This window comes from Barbatula barbatula (assembly GCF_947034865.1).
Source record: "Barbatula barbatula genome assembly, chromosome: 15".
NCBI classification, from domain to species: Eukaryota; Metazoa; Chordata; class Actinopteri; order Cypriniformes; family Nemacheilidae; genus Barbatula; species Barbatula barbatula.
In genome coordinates this window covers 18,011,514-18,027,855 of record NC_136778.1, presented here as the reverse complement: position 1 = coordinate 18,027,855, position 16,342 = coordinate 18,011,514, and positions in this window count along the sequence as shown.

Here is a 16,342-nt window from a genome sequence, read left to right as displayed (position 1 = left end):
AAGCTTTCTGAGCAAAAAAAGGCATTTTGTGACATAGTGATTCAGTGGATGATGAGAATGTCAGTTTTGACCAAGAACACTGTATATTACTGAAATGCTCTCAATGAGCTGTTAGAATGTCAGAAACAAGCTTTCTGAGCTGAAAACTACATTTTGTGACAAAGTGTATCAGTGGATGATGAGAATGTCAGTTTTGACAATGAATACTGTTCATTACTAAAATGCTCTAATTGAGCTGTTAGAATGTCAGAAACAAGCTTTCTGAGCTGAAAACTGCATTTTGTGACAAAGTGGATCAGTGGATGATGAGAATGTCAGTTTTGACAAAGAACACTGTTCATTACTAAAATGCTCTAATTGAGCTGTTAGAATGTCAGAAACAAGCTTTCTGAGCTGAAAACTGCATTTTGTGACATAGTGATTCAGTGGATGATGAGAATGTCAGTTTTGACAAAGAACACTGTTCATTACTGAAATGCTCTCAGTGAGCTGTTAGAATGTCAGAAACAAGCTTTCTGAGCTGAAAACTACATTTTGTGACAAAGTGTATCAGTGGATGATGAGAATGTCAGTTTTGACAATGAATACTGTTCATTACTAAAATGCTCTAATTGAGCTGTTAGAATGTCAGAAACAAGCTTTCTGAGCTGAAAACTGCATTTTGTGACAAAGTGGATCAGTGGATGATGAGAATGTCAGTTTTGACAAAGAACACTGTTCATTACTAAAATGCTCTAATTGAGCTGTTAGAATGTCAGAAATAAGCTTTCTGAGCTGAAAACTGCATTTTGTGACAAAGTGCATCAGTGGATGATGAGAATGTCAGTTTTGACAAAGAACACTGTGCATTACAAAAAAGCTCTAATTCAGCTGTTAGAATGTCAGAAACAAGCTTTCTGAGCAGAAAAAGGCATTTTGTGACATAGTGATTCAGTGGATGATGAGAATGTCAGTTTTGACAAAGAACACTGTTCATTACTAAAATGCTCTAATTGAGCTGTTAGAATGTCAGAAACAAGCTTTCTGAGCTGAAAACTGCATTTTGTGACAAAGTGCATAAGTGGATGATGAGAATGTCAATTTTCACAAAGAACACTGTTCATTACTGAAATGCTCTAATTGAGCTGTTAGAATGTCAGAAACAAGCTTTCTGAGCTGAAAACTGCATTTTGTGACATAGTGATTCAGTGGATGATGAGAATGTCAGTTTTGACAAAGAACACTGTTCATTACTGAAATGCTCTCAATGAGCTGTTAGAATGTCAGAAACAAGCTTTCTGAGCTGAAAACTACATTTTGTGACAAAGTGTATCAGTGGATGAGTAGAATGTCAGTTTTGACAATGAATACTGTTCATTACTAAAATGCTCTAATTGAGCTGTTAGAATGTCAGAAAAAAGCTTTTTGAGCTGAAAACTGCATTTTGTGACAAAGTGCATCAGTGGATGATGAGAATGTCAGTTTTGACAATGAATACTGTTCATTACTAAAATGCTCTAATTGAGCTGTTAGAATGTCAGAAACAAGCTTTCTGAGCTGAAAACTGCATTTTGTGACAAAGTGCATCAGTGCATGATGAGAATGTCAGTTTTTGACAAAGAACACTGTGCATTACAAAAAAGCTCTAATTGAGCTGTTGGAATGTCAGAAACAAGCTTTCTGAGCAGAAAAATGCATTTTGTGACATAGTGATTCAATGGATGATGAGAATGTCTTTTTTGACAAAGAACACTGTGCATTACAAAAAAGCTCTAATTGAGCTGTTAGAATGTCAGAAACAAGCTCTCTGAGCAGAAAAAGGCATTTTGTGACATAGTGATTCAGTGGATGATGAGAATGTCAGTTTTGACAAAGAACACTGTTCATTACTAAAATGCTCTAATTGAGCTGTTAGAATGTCAGAAACAAGCTTTCTGAGCTGAAAACTACATTTTGTGACAAAGTGTATCAATGGATGATGAGAATGTCAGTTTTGACAATGAATACTGTTCATTACTAAAATGCTCTAATTGAGCTGTTAGAATGTCAGAAACAAGCTTTCTGAGCTGAAAACTGCATTTTGTGACATAGTGAGTCAGTGGATGATGAGAATGTCAGTTTTGACAAAGAACACTGTTCATTACTAAAATGCTCTAATTGAGCTGTTAGAATGTCAGAAATAAGCTTTCTGAGCTGAAAACTGCATTTTGTGACAAAGTGCATAAGTGGATGATGAGAATGTCAGTTTTGACAAAGAACACTGTGCATTACAAAAAAGCTCTAATTGAGCTGTTAGAATGTCAGAAACAAGCTTTCTGAGCAAAAAAAGGCATTTTGTGACATAGTGATTCAGTGGATGATGAGAATGTCAGTTTTGACCAAGAACACTGTTCATTACTGAAATGCTCTAACTGAGCTGTTAGAATGTCAGAAACAAGCTTTCTGAGCTGAAAACTGCATTATGTGACAAAGTGCATCAGTGGATGATGAGAATGTCAGTTTTGACAATGAATACTGTTCATTACTGAAATGCTCTAATTGAGCTGTTAGAATGTCAGAAACAAGCTTTCTGAGCTGAAAACTACATTTTGTGACAAAGTGTATCAGTGGATGATGAGAATGTCAGTTTTGACAATGAATACTGTTCATTACTAAAATGCTCTAATTGAGCTGTTAGAATGTCAGAAACAAGCTTTCTGAGCTGAAAACTGCATTTTGTGACAAAGTGGATCAGTGGATGATGAGAATGTCAGTTTTGACAAAGAACACTGTTCATTACTGAAATGCTCTCAATGAGCTGTTAGAATGTCAGAAACAAGCTTTCTGAGCTGAAAACTGCATTTTGTGACAAAGTGCATCAGTGGATGATGAGAATGTCAGTTTTGACAAAGAACACTGTGCATTACAAAAAAGCTCTAATTGAGCTGTTAGAATGTCAGAAACAAGCTCTCTGAGCAGAAAAAGGCATTTTGTGACATAGTGATTCAGTGGATGATGAGAATGTCAGTTTTGACAAAGAACACTGTTCATTACTGAAATGCTCTCAATGAGCTGTTAGAATGTCAGAAACAAGCTTTCTGAGCTGAAAACTACATTTTGTGACAAAGTGTATCAGTGGATGATGAGAATGTCAGTTTTGACAATGAATACTGTTCATTACTAAAATGCTCTAATTGAGCTGTTAGAATGTCAGAAACAAGCTTTCTGAGCTGAAAACTGCATTTTGTGACAAAGTGTATCAGTGGATGATGAGAATGTCAGTTTTGACAATGAATACTGTTCATTACTAAAATGCTCTAATTGAGCTGTTAGAATGTCAGAAACAAGCTTTCTGAGCTGAAAACTGCATTTTGTGACAAAGTGCATCAGTGGATGATGAGAATGTCAGTTTTTGACAAAGAACACTGTGCATTACAAAAAAGCTCTAATTGAGCTGTTGGAATGTCAGAAACAAGCTTTCTGAGCAGAAAAATGCATTTTGTGACATAGTGATTCAGTGGATGATGAGAATGTCTTTTTTGACAAAGAACACTGTGCATTACAAAAAAGCTCTAATTGAGCTGTTAGAATGTCAGAAACAAGCTCTCTGAGCAGAAAAAGGCATTTTGTGACATAGTGATTCAGTGGATGATGAGAATGTCAGTTTTGACAAAGAACACTGTTCATTACTGAAATGCTCTCAATGAGCTGTTAGAATGTCAAAAACAAGCTTTCTGAGCTGAAAACTACATTTTGTGACAAAGTGTATCAGTGGATGATGAGAATGTCAGTTTTGACAATGAATACTGTTCATTACTAAAATGCTCTAATTGAGCTGTTAGAATGTCAGAAACAAGCTTTCTGAGCTGAAAACTGCATTTTGTGACAAAGTGTATCAGTGGATGATGAGAATGTCAGTTTTGACAATGAATACTGTTCATTACTAAAATGCTCTAATTGAGCTGTTAGAATGTCAGAAACAAGCTTTCTGAGCTGAAAACTGCATTTTGTGACAAAGTGCATCAGTGCATGATGAGAATGTCAGTTTTTGACAAAGAACACTGTGCATTACAAAAAAGCTCTAATTGAGCTGTTGGAATGTCAGAAACAAGCTTTCTGAGCAGAAAAATGCATTTTGTGACATAGTGATTCAGTGGATGATGAGAATGTCTTTTTTGACAAAGAACACTGTGCATTACAAAAAAGCTCTAATTGAGCTGTTAGAATGTCAGAAACAAGCTCTCTGAGCAGAAAAAGGCATTTTGTGACATAGTGATTCAGTGGATGATGAGAATGTCAGTTTTGACAAAGAACACTGTTCATTACTAAAATGCTCTAATTGAGCTGTTAGAATGTCAGAAACAAGCTTTCTGAGCTGAAAACTACATTTTGTGACAAAGTGTATCAATGGATGATGAGAATGTCAGTTTTGACAATGAATACTGTTCATTACTAAAATGCTCTAATTGAGCTGTTAGAATGTCAGAAACAAGCTTTCTGAGCTGAAAACTGCATTTTGTGACAAAGTGCATCAGTGGATGATGAGAATGTCAGTTTTGACAATGAATACTGTTCATTACTAAAATGCTCTAATTGAGCTGTTAGAATGTCAGAAACAAGCTTTCTGAGCTGAAAACTACATTTTGTGACAAAGTGTATCAGTGGATGATGAGAATGTCAGTTTTGACAATGAATACTGTTCATTACTAAAATGCTCTAATTGAGCTGTTAGAATGTCAGAAACAAGCTTTCTGAGCTGAAAACTGCATTTTGTGACAAAGTGGATCAGTGGATGATGAGAATGTCAGTTTTGACAAAGAACACTGTTCATTACTAAAATGCTCTAATTGAGCTGTTAGAATGTCAGAAATAAGCTTTCTGAGCTGAAAACTGCATTTTGTGACAAAGTGCATCAGTGGATGATGAGAATGTCAGTTTTGACAAAGAACACTGTGCATTACAAAAAAGCTCTAATTGAGCTGTTAGAATGTCAGAAACAAGCTCTCTGAGCAGAAAAAGGCATTTTGTGACATAGTGATTCAGTGGATGATGAGAATGTCAGTTTTGACAAAGAACACTGTTCATTACTGAAATGCTCTCAATGAGCTGTTAGAATGTCAGAAACAAGCTTTCTGAGCTGAAAACTACATTTTGTGACAAAGTGTATCAGTGGATGATGAGAATGTCAGTTTTGACAAAGAACACTGTTCATTACAAAAAAGCTCTTATTGAGCTGTTAGAATGTCAGAAACAAGCTTTCTGAGCAGAAAAATGCATTTTTTGACACAGTGAGTCAGTGGATGATGCTAATGTCAGTTTTGACAAAGAACACTGTTCATTACTGAAATGCTCTAATTGAGCTGTTAGAATGTCAGAAATAAGCTTTCTGAGCTGAAAACTGCATTTTGTGACAAAGTGCATCAGTGGATGATGAGAATGTCAGTTTTGACAAAGAACACTGTGCATTACAAAAAAGCTCTAATTGAGCTGTTGGAATGTCAGAAACAAGCTTTCTGAGCAGAAAAATGCATTTTGTGACATAGTGATTCAGTGGATGATGAGAATGTCTTTTTTGACCAAGAACACTGTTCATTACTGAAATGCTCTCAAATGAGCTGTTAGAATGTCAGAAACAAGCTTTCTGAGCTGAAAATTGCATTTTGTGACATAGTGAGTCAGTGGATGATGAGAATGTCAGTTTTGACAAAGAACACTGTTCATTACTAAAATGCTCTAATTGAGCTGTTAGAATGTCAGAAATAAGCTTTCTGAGCTGAAAACTGCATTTTGTGACAAAGTGCATAAGTGGATGATGAGAATGTCAGTTTTGACAAAGAACACTGTGCATTACAAAAAAGCTCTAATTGAGCTGTTAGAATGTCAGAAACAAGCTTTCTGAGCAGAAAAAGGCAAATTTGTGACATAGTGATTCAGTGGATGATGAGAATGTCAGTTTTGACCAAGAACACTGTTCATTACTGAAATGCTCTCAATGAGCTGTTAGAATGTCAGAAACAAGCTTTCTGAGCTGAAAACTACATTTTGTGACAAAGTGTATCAGTGGATGATGAGAATGTCAGTTTTGACAATGAATACTGTTCATTACTAAAATGCTCTAATTGAGCTGTTAGAATGTCAGAAACAAGCTTTCTGAGCTGAAAACTGCATTTTGTGACAAAGTGGATCAGTGGATGATGAGAATGTCAGTTTTGACAAAGAACACTGTTCATTACTAAAATGCTCTAATTGAGCTGTTAGAATGTCAGAAATAAGCTTTCTGAGCTGAAAACTGCATTTTGTGACAAAGTGCATCAGTGGATGATGAGAATGTCAGTTTTGACAAAGAACACTGTGCATTACAAAAAAGCTCTAATTGAGCTGTTGGAATGTCAGAAACAAGCTTTCTGAGCAGAAAAATGCATTTTGTGACATAGTGATTCAGTGGATGATGAGAATGTCTTTTTTGACCAAGAACACTGTTCATTACTGAAATGCTCTCAAATGAGCTGTTAGAATGTCAGAAACAAGCTTTCTGAGCTGAAAACTGCATTTTGTGACATAGTGAGTCAGTGGATGATGAGAATGTCAGTTTTGACAAAGAACACTGTTCATTACTAAAATGCTCTAATTGAGCTGTTAGAATGTCAGAAATAAGCTTTCTGAGCTGAAAACTGCATTTTGTGACAAAGTGCATAAGTGGATGATGAGAATGTCAGTTTTGACAAAGAACACTGTGCATTACAAAAAAGCTCTAATTGAGCTGTTAGAATGTCAGAAACAAGCTTTCTGAGCAGAAAAAGGCATTTTGTGACATAGTGATTCAGTGGATGATGAGAATGTCAGTTTTGACCAAGAACACTGTTCATTACTGAAATGCTCTCAATGAGCTGTTAGAATGTCAGAAACAAGCTTTCTGAGCTGAAAACTACATTTTGTGACAAAGTGTATCAGTGGATAATGAGAATGTCAGTTTTGACAATGAATACTGTTCATTACTAAAATGCTCTAATTGAGCTGTTAGAATGTCAGAAACAAGCTTTCTGAGCTGAAAACTGCATTTTGTGACAAAGTGGATCAGTGGATGATGAGAATGTCAGTTTTGACAAAGAACACTGTTCATTACTAAAATGCTCTAATTGAGCTGTTAGAATGTCAGAAACAAGCTTTCTGAGCTGAAAACTGCATTTTGTGACAAAGTGATTCAGTGGATGATGAGAATGTCAGTTTTGACAAAGAACACTGTTCATTACTGAAATGCTCTCAGTGAGCTGTTAGAATGTCAGAAACAAGCTTTCTGAGCTGAAAACTACATTTTGTGACAAAGTGTATCAGTGGATGATGAGAATGTCAGTTTTGACAATGAATACTGTTCATTACTAAAATGCTCTAATTGAGCTGTTAGAATGTCAGAAACAAGCTTTCTGAGCTGAAAACTGCATTTTGTGACAAAGTGGATCAGTGGATGATGAGAATGTCAGTTTTGACAAAGAACACTGTTCATTACTAAAATGCTCTAATTGAGCTGTTAGAATGTCAGAAATAAGCTTTCTGAGCTGAAAACTGCATTTTGTGACAAAGTGCATCAGTGGATGATGAGAATGTCAGTTTTGACAAAGAACACTGTGCATTACAAAAAAGCTCTAATTCAGCTGTTAGAATGTCAGAAACAAGCTTTCTGAGCAGAAAAAGGCATTTTGTGACATAGTGATTCAGTGGATGATGAGAATGTCTTTTTTGACCAAGAACACTGTTCATTACTGAAATGCTCTCAAATGAGCTGTTAGAATGTCAGAAACAAGCTTTCTGAGCTGAAAACTGCATTTTGTGACATAGTGAGTCAGTGGATGATGAGAATGTCAGTTTTGACAAAGAACACTGTTCATTACTAAAATGCTCTAATTGAGCTGTTAGAATGTCAGAAATAAGCTTTCTGAGCTGAAAACTGCATTTTGTGACAAAGTGCATAAGTGGATGATGAGAATGTCAGTTTTGACAAAGAACACTGTGCATTACAAAAAAGCTCTAATTGAGCTGTTAGAATGTCAGAAACAAGCTTTCTGAGCAGAAAAAGGCATTTTGTGACATAGTGATTCAGTGGATGATGAGAATGTCAGTTTTGACCAAGAACACTGTTCATTACTGAAATGCTCTCAATGAGCTGTTAGAATGTCAGAAACAAGCTTTCTGAGCTGAAAACTACATTTTGTGACAAAGTGTATCAGTGGATGATGAGAATGTCAGTTTTGACAATGAATACTGTTCATTACTAAAAAATGCTCTAATTGAGCTGTTAGAATGTCAGAAACAAGCTTTCTGAGCTGAAAACTGCATTTTGTGACAAAGTGGATCAGTGGATGATGAGAATGTCAGTTTTGACAAAGAACACTGTTCATTACTAAAATGCTCTAATTGAGCTGTTAGAATGTCAGAAACAAGCTTTCTGAGCTGAAAACTGCATTTTGTGACAAAGTGATTCAGTGGATGATGAGAATGTCAGTTTTGACAAAGAACACTGTTCATTACTGAAATGCTCTCAGTGAGCTGTTAGAATGTCAGAAACAAGCTTTCTGAGCTGAAAACTACATTTTGTGACAAAGTGTATCAGTGGATGATGAGAATGTCAGTTTTGACAATGAATACTGTTCATTACTAAAATGCTCTAATTGAGCTGTTAGAATGTCAGAAACAAGCTTTCTGAGCTGAAAACTGCATTTTGTGACAAAGTGGATCAGTGGATGATGAGAATGTCAGTTTTGACAAAGAACACTGTTCATTACTAAAATGCTCTAATTGAGCTGTTAGAATGTCAGAAATAAGCTTTCTGAGCTGAAAACTGCATTTTGTGACAAAGTGCATCAGTGGATGATGAGAATGTCAGTTTTGACAAAGAACACTGTGCATTACAAAAAAGCTCTAATTCAGCTGTTAGAATGTCAGAAACAAGCTTTCTGAGCAGAAAAAGGCATTTTGTGACATAGTGATTCAGTGGATGATGAGAATGTCAGTTTTGACAAAGAACACTGTTCATTACTAAAATGCTCTAATTGAGCTGTTAGAATGTCAGAAACAAGCTTTCTGAGCTGAAAACTGCATTTTGTGACAAAGTGCATCAGTGGATGATGAGAATGTCAGTTTTGACAATGAATACTGTTCATTACTGAAATGCTCTAATTGAGCTGTTAGAATGTCAGAAACAAGCTTTCTGAGCTGAAAACTACATTTTGTGACAAAGTGTATCAGTGGATGATGAGAATGTCAGTTTTGACAATGAATACTGTTCATTACTAAAATGCTCTAATTGAGCTGTTAGAATGTCAGAAACAAGCTTTCTGAGCTGAAAACTGCATTTTGTGACAAAGTGGATCAGTGGATGATGAGAATGTCAGTTTTGACAAAGAACACTGTTCATTACAAAAATGCTCTAATTGAGCTGTTAGAATGTCAGAAATAAGCTTTCTGAGCTGAAAACTGCATTTTGTGACAAAGTGCATCAGTGGATGATGAGAATGTCAGTTTTGACAAAGAACACTGTGCATTACAAAAAAGCTCTAATTGAGCTGTTAGAATGTCAGAAACAAGCTCTCTGAGCAGAAAAAGGCATTTTGTGACATAGTGATTCAGTGGATGATGAGAATGTCAGTTTTGACAAAGAACACTGTTCATTACTGAAATGCTCTCAATGAGCTGTTAGAATGTCAGAAACAAGCTTTCTGAGCTGAAAACTACATTTTGTGACAAAGTGTATCAGTGGATGATGAGAATGTCAGTTTTGACAATGAATACTGTTCATTACTAAAATGCTCTAATTGAGCTGTTAGAATGTCAGAAACAAGCTTTCTGAGCTGAAAACTGCATTTTGTGACAAAGTGTATCAGTGGATGATGAGAATGTCAGTTTTGACAATGAATACTGTTCATTACTAAAATGCTCTAATTGAGCTGTTGGAATGTCAGAAACAAGCTTTCTGAGCAGAAAAATGCATTTTGTGACATAGTGATTCAGTGGATGATGAGAATGTCTTTTTTGACAAAGAACACTGTGCATTACAAAAAAGCTCTAATTGAGCTGTTAGAATGTCAGAAACAAGCTTTCTGAGCAGAAAAATGCATTTTGTGACATAGTGATTCAGTGGATGATGAGAATGTCTTTTTTGACAAAGAACACTGTGCATTACAAAAAAGCTCTAATTGAGCTGTTAGAATGTCAGAAACAAGCTCTCTGAGCAGAAAAAGGCATTTTGTGACATAGTGATTCAGTGGATGATGAGAATGTCAGTTTTGACAAAGAACACTGTTCATTACTGAAATGCTCTCAATGAGCTGTTAGAATGTCAGAAACAAGCTTTCTGAGCTGAAAACTACATTTTGTGACAAAGTGTATCAGTGGATGATGAGAATGTCAGTTTTGACAATGAATACTGTTCATTACTAAAATGCTCTAATTGAGCTGTTAGAATGTCAGAAACAAGCTTTCTGAGCAGAAAAAGGCATTTTGTGACATAGTGATTCAGTGGATGATGAGAATGTCAGTTTTGACAAAGAACACTGTTCATTACTAAAATGCTCTAATTGAGCTGTTAGAATGTCAGAAACAAGCTTTCTGAGCTGAAAACTGCATTTTGTGACAAAGTGGATCAGTGGATGATGAGAATGTCAGTTTTGACAAAGAACACTGTTCATTACTAAAATGCTCTAATTGAGCTGTTAGAATGTCAGAAACAAGCTTTCTGAGCTGAAAACTGCATTTTGTGACAAAGTGCATCAGTGGATGATGAGAATGTCAGTTTTTGACAAAGAACACTGTGCATTACAAAAAAGCTCTAATTGAGCTGTTGGAATGTCAGAAACAAGCTTTCTGAGCAGAAAAATGCATTTTGTGACATAGTGATTCAGTGGATGATGAGAATGTCTTTTTTGACAAAGAACACTGTGCATTACAAAAAAGCTCTAATTGAGCTGTTAGAATGTCAGAAACAAGCTCTCTGAGCAGAAAAAGGCATTTTGTGACATAGTGATTCAGTGGATGATGAGAATGTCAGTTTTGACAAAGAACACTGTTCATTACTGAAATGCTCTCAATGAGCTGTTAGAATGTCAGAAACAAGCTTTCTGAGCTGAAAACTACATTTTGTGACAAAGTGTATCAGTGGATGATGAGAATGTCAGTTTTGACAATGAATACTGTTCATTACTAAAATGCTCTAATTGAGCTGTTAGAATGTCAGAAACAAGCTTTCTGAGCTGAAAACTGCATTTTGTGACAAAGTGTATCAGTGGATGATGAGAATGTCAGTTTTGACAATGAATACTGTTCATTACTAAAATGCTCTAATTGAGCTGTTAGAATGTCAGAAACAAGCTTTCTGAGCTGAAAACTGCATTTTGTGACAAAGTGCATCAGTGCATGATGAGAATGTCAGTTTTTGACAAAGAACACTGTGCATTACAAAAAAGCTCTAATTGAGCTGTTGGAATGTCAGAAACAAGCTTTCTGAGCAGAAAAATGCATTTTGTGACATAGTGATTCAGTGGATGATGAGAATGTCTTTTTTGACAAAGAACACTGTGCATTACAAAAAAGCTCTAATTGAGCTGTTAGAATGTCAGAAACAAGCTCTCTGAGCAGAAAAAGGCATTTTGTGACATAGTGATTCAGTGGATGATGAGAATGTCAGTTTTGACAAAGAACACTGTTCATTACTAAAATGCTCTAATTGAGCTGTTAGAATGTCAGAAACAAGCTTTCTGAGCTGAAAACTACATTTTGTGACAAAGTGTATCAATGGATGATGAGAATGTCAGTTTTGACAATGAATACTGTTCATTACTAAAATGCTCTAATTGAGCTGTTAGAATGTCAGAAACAAGCTTTCTGAGCTGAAAACTGCATTTTGTGACAAAGTGCATCAGTGGATGATGAGAATGTCAGTTTTGACAATGAATACTGTTCATTACTAAAATGCTCTAATTGAGCTGTTAGAATGTCAGAAACAAGCTTTCTGAGCTGAAAACTACATTTTGTGACAAAGTGTATCAGTGGATGATGAGAATGTCAGTTTTGACAATGAATACTGTTCATTACTAAAATGCTCTAATTGAGCTGTTAGAATGTCAGAAACAAGCTTTCTGAGCTAAAAAACTGCATTTTGTGACAAAGTGGATCAGTGGATGATGAGAATGTCAGTTTTGACAAAGAACACTGTTCATTACTAAAATGCTCTAATTGAGCTGTTAGAATGTCAGAAATAAGCTTTCTGAGCTGAAAACTGCATTTTGTGACAAAGTGCATCAGTGGATGATGAGAATGTCAGTTTTGACAAAGAACACTGTGCATTACAAAAAAGCTCTAATTGAGCTGTTAGAATGTCAGAAACAAGCTCTCTGAGCAGAAAAAGGCATTTTGTGACATAGTGATTCAGTGGATGATGAGAATGTCAGTTTTGACAAAGAACACTGTTCATTACTGAAATGCTCTCAATGAGCTGTTAGAATGTCAGAAACAAGCTTTCTGAGCTGAAAACTACATTTTGTGACAAAGTGTATCAGTGGATGATGAGAATGTCAGTTTTGACAAAGAACACTGTTCATTACAAAAAAGCTCTTATTGAGCTGTTAGAATGTCAGAAACAAGCTTTCTGAGCAGAAAAATGCATTTTGTGACACAGTGAGTCAGTGGATGATGCTAATGTCAGTTTTGACAAAGAACACTGTTCATTACTGAAATGCTCTAATTGAGCTGTTAGAATGTCAGAAATAAGCTTTCTGAGCTGAAAACTGCATTTTGTGACAAAGTGCATCAGTGGATGATGAGAATGTCAGTTTTGACAAAGAACACTGTTCATTACTGAAATGCTCTCAGTGAGCTGTTAGAATGTCAGAAACAAGCTTTCTGAGCTGAAAACTACATTTTGTGACAAAGTGTATCAGTGGATGATGAGAATGTCAGTTTTGACAATGAATACTGTTCATTACTAAAATGCTCTAATTGAGCTGTTAGAATGTCAGAAACAAGCTTTCTGAGCTGAAAACTGCATTTTGTGACAAAGTGCATCAGTGGATGATGAGAATGTCAGTTTTGACAAAGAACACTGTGCATTACAAAAAAGCTCTATTCAGCTGTTAGAATGTCAGAAACAAGCTTTCTGAGCAGAAAAAGGCATTTTGTGACATAGTGATTCAGTGGATGATGAGAATGTCAGTTTTGACAAAGAACACTGTTCATTACTAAAATGCTCTAATTGAGCTGTTAGAATGTCAGAAACAAGCTTTCTGAGCTGAAAACTGCATTTTGTGACAAAGTGCATAAGTGGATGATGAGAATGTCAATTTTCACAAAGAACACTGTTCATTACTGAAATGCTCTAATTGAGCTGTTAGAATGTCAGAAACAAGCTTTCTGAGCTGAAAACTGCATTTTGTGACATAGTGATTCAGTGGATGATGAGAATGTCAGTTTTGACAAAGAACACTGTTCATTACTGAAATGCTCTCAATGAGCTGTTAGAATGTCAGAAACAAGCTTTCTGAGCTGAAAACTACATTTTGTGACAAAGTGTATCAGTGGATGATGAGAATGTCAGTTTTGACAATGAATACTGTTCATTACTAAAATGCTCTAATTGAGCTGTTAGAATGTCAGAAACAAGCTTTCTGAGCTGAAAACTGCATTTTGTGACAAAGTGGATCAGTGGATGATGAGAATGTCAGTTTTGACAAAGAACACTGTTCATTACTAAAATGCTCTAATTGAGCTGTTAGAATGTCAGAAATAAGCTTTCTGAGCTGAAAACTGCATTTTGTGACAAAGTGCATCAGTGGATGATGAGAATGTCAGTTTTGACAAAGAACACTGTGCATTACAAAAAAGCTCTAATTCAGCTGTTAGAATGTCAGAAACAAGCTTTCTGAGCAGAAAAAGGCATTTTGTGACATAGTGATTCAGTGGATGATGAGAATGTCAGTTTTGACAAAGAACACTGTTCATTACTGAAATGCTCTCAATGAGCTGTTAGAATGTCAGAAACAAGCTTTCTGAGCTGAAAACTACATTTTGTGACAAAGTGTATCAGTGGATGATGAGAATGTCAGTTTTGATAATGAATACTGTTCATTACTAAAATGCTCTAATTGAGCTGTTAGAATGTCAGAAACAAGCTTTCTGAGCAGAAAAATGCATTTTGTGACATAGTGATTCAGTGGATGATGAGAATGTCAGTTTTGACAAAGAACTATGTTCATTACTGAAATGCTCTCAATGAGCTGTTAGAATGTCAGAAACAAGCTTTCTGAGCTGAAAACTACATTTTGTGACAAAGTGTATCAGTGGATGATGAGAATGTCAGTTTTGATAATGAATACTGTTCATTACTAAAATGCTCTAATTGAGCTGTTAGAATGTCAGAAACAAGCTTTCTGAGCTGAAAACTGCATTTTGTGACAAAGTGCATCAGTGGATGATGAGAATGTCAGTTTTTGACAAAGACCACTGTTCATTACTAAAATGCTCTAATTGAGCTGTTAGAATGTCAGAAACAAGCTTTCTGAGCTGAAAACTACATTTTGTGACAAAGTGTATCAGTGGATGATGAGAATGTCAGTTTTGACAATGAATACTGTTCATTACTAAAATGCTCTAATTGAGCTGTTAGAATGTCAGAAACAAGCTTTCTGAGCTGAAAACTGCATTTTGTGACAAAGTGCATCAGTGGATGATGAGAATGTCAGTTTTGACAATGAATACTGTTCATTACTAAAATGCTCTAATTGAGCTGTTAGAATGTCAGAAACAAGCTTTCTGAGCTGAAAACTACATTTTGTGACAAAGTGTATCAGTGGATGATGAGAATGTCAGTTTTGACAATGAATACTGTTCATTACTAAAATGCTCTAATTGAGCTGTTAGAATGTCAGAAACAAGCTTTCTGAGCTGAAAACTGCATTTTGTGACAAAGTGGATCAGTGGATGATGAGAATGTCAGTTTTGACAAAGAACACTGTTCATTACTGAAATGCTCTCAATGAGCTGTTAGAATGTCAGAAACAAGCTTTCTGAGCTGAAAACTACATTTTGTGACAAAGTGTATCAGTGGATGATGAGAATGTCAGTTTTGACAATGAATACTGTTCATTACTAAAATGCTCTAATTGAGCTGTTAGAATGTCAGAAACAAGCTTTCTGAGCTGAAAACTGCATTTTGTGACAAAGTGGATCAGTGGATGATGAGAATGTCAGTTTTGACAAAGAACACTGTTCATTACTGAAATGCTCTAATTGAGCTGTTAGAATGTCAGAAACAAGCTTTCTGAGCTGAAAACTACATTTTGTGACAAAGTGTATCAATGGATGATGAGAATGTCAGTTTTGACAAAGAACACTGTTCATTACTGAAATGCTCTCAGTGAGCTGTTAGAATGTCAGAAACAAGCTTTCTGAGCTGAAAACTACATTTTGTGACAAAGTGTATCAGTGGATGATGAGAATGTCAGTTTTGAGAAAGAACACTGTTCATTACTGAAATGCTCTAATTGAGCTGTTAGAATGTCAGAAACAAGCTTTCTGAGCTGAAATCTGCATTTTGTGACAAAGTTCATCAGTGGATGATGAGAATGTCAGTTTTGACAAAGAACACTGTTCATTACTGAAATGCTCTCAGTGAGCTGTTAGAATGTCAGAAACAAGCTTTCTGAGCTGAAAACTACATTTTGTGACAAAGTGATTCAGTGGATGATGAGAATGTCAGTTTTGACAAAGAACACTGTTCATTACTGAAATGCTCTCAGTGAGCTGTTAGAATGTCAGAAACAAACTTTCTGAGCTGAAAACTACATTTTGTGACAAAGTGTATCAGTGAATGATGAGAATGTCAGTTTTGACAAAGAACACTGTTCATTACAAAAAAGCTCTTATTGAGCTGTTAGAATGTCAGAAACAAGCTTTCTGAGCAGAAAAATGCATTTTGTGACACAGTGAGTCAGTGGATGATGCTAATGTCAGTTTTGACAAAGAACACTGTTCATTACTGAAATGCTCTAATTGAGCTGTTAGAATGTCAGAAATAAGCTTTCTGAGCTGAAAACTGCATTTTGTGACAAAGTGCATCAGTGGATGATGAGAATGTCAGTTTTGACAAAGAACACTGTGCATTACAAAAAAGCTCTAATTGAGCTGTTGGAATGTCAGAAACAAGCTTTCTGAGCAGAAAAATGAATTTTGTGACATAGTGATTGAGTGGATGATGAGAATGTCTTTTTTGACCAAGAACACTGTTCATTACTGAAATGCTCTCAAATGAGCTGTTAGAATGTCAGAAACAAGCTTTCTGAGCTGAAAACTGCATTTTGTGACATAGTGAGTCAGTGGATGATGAGAATGTCAGTTTTGACAA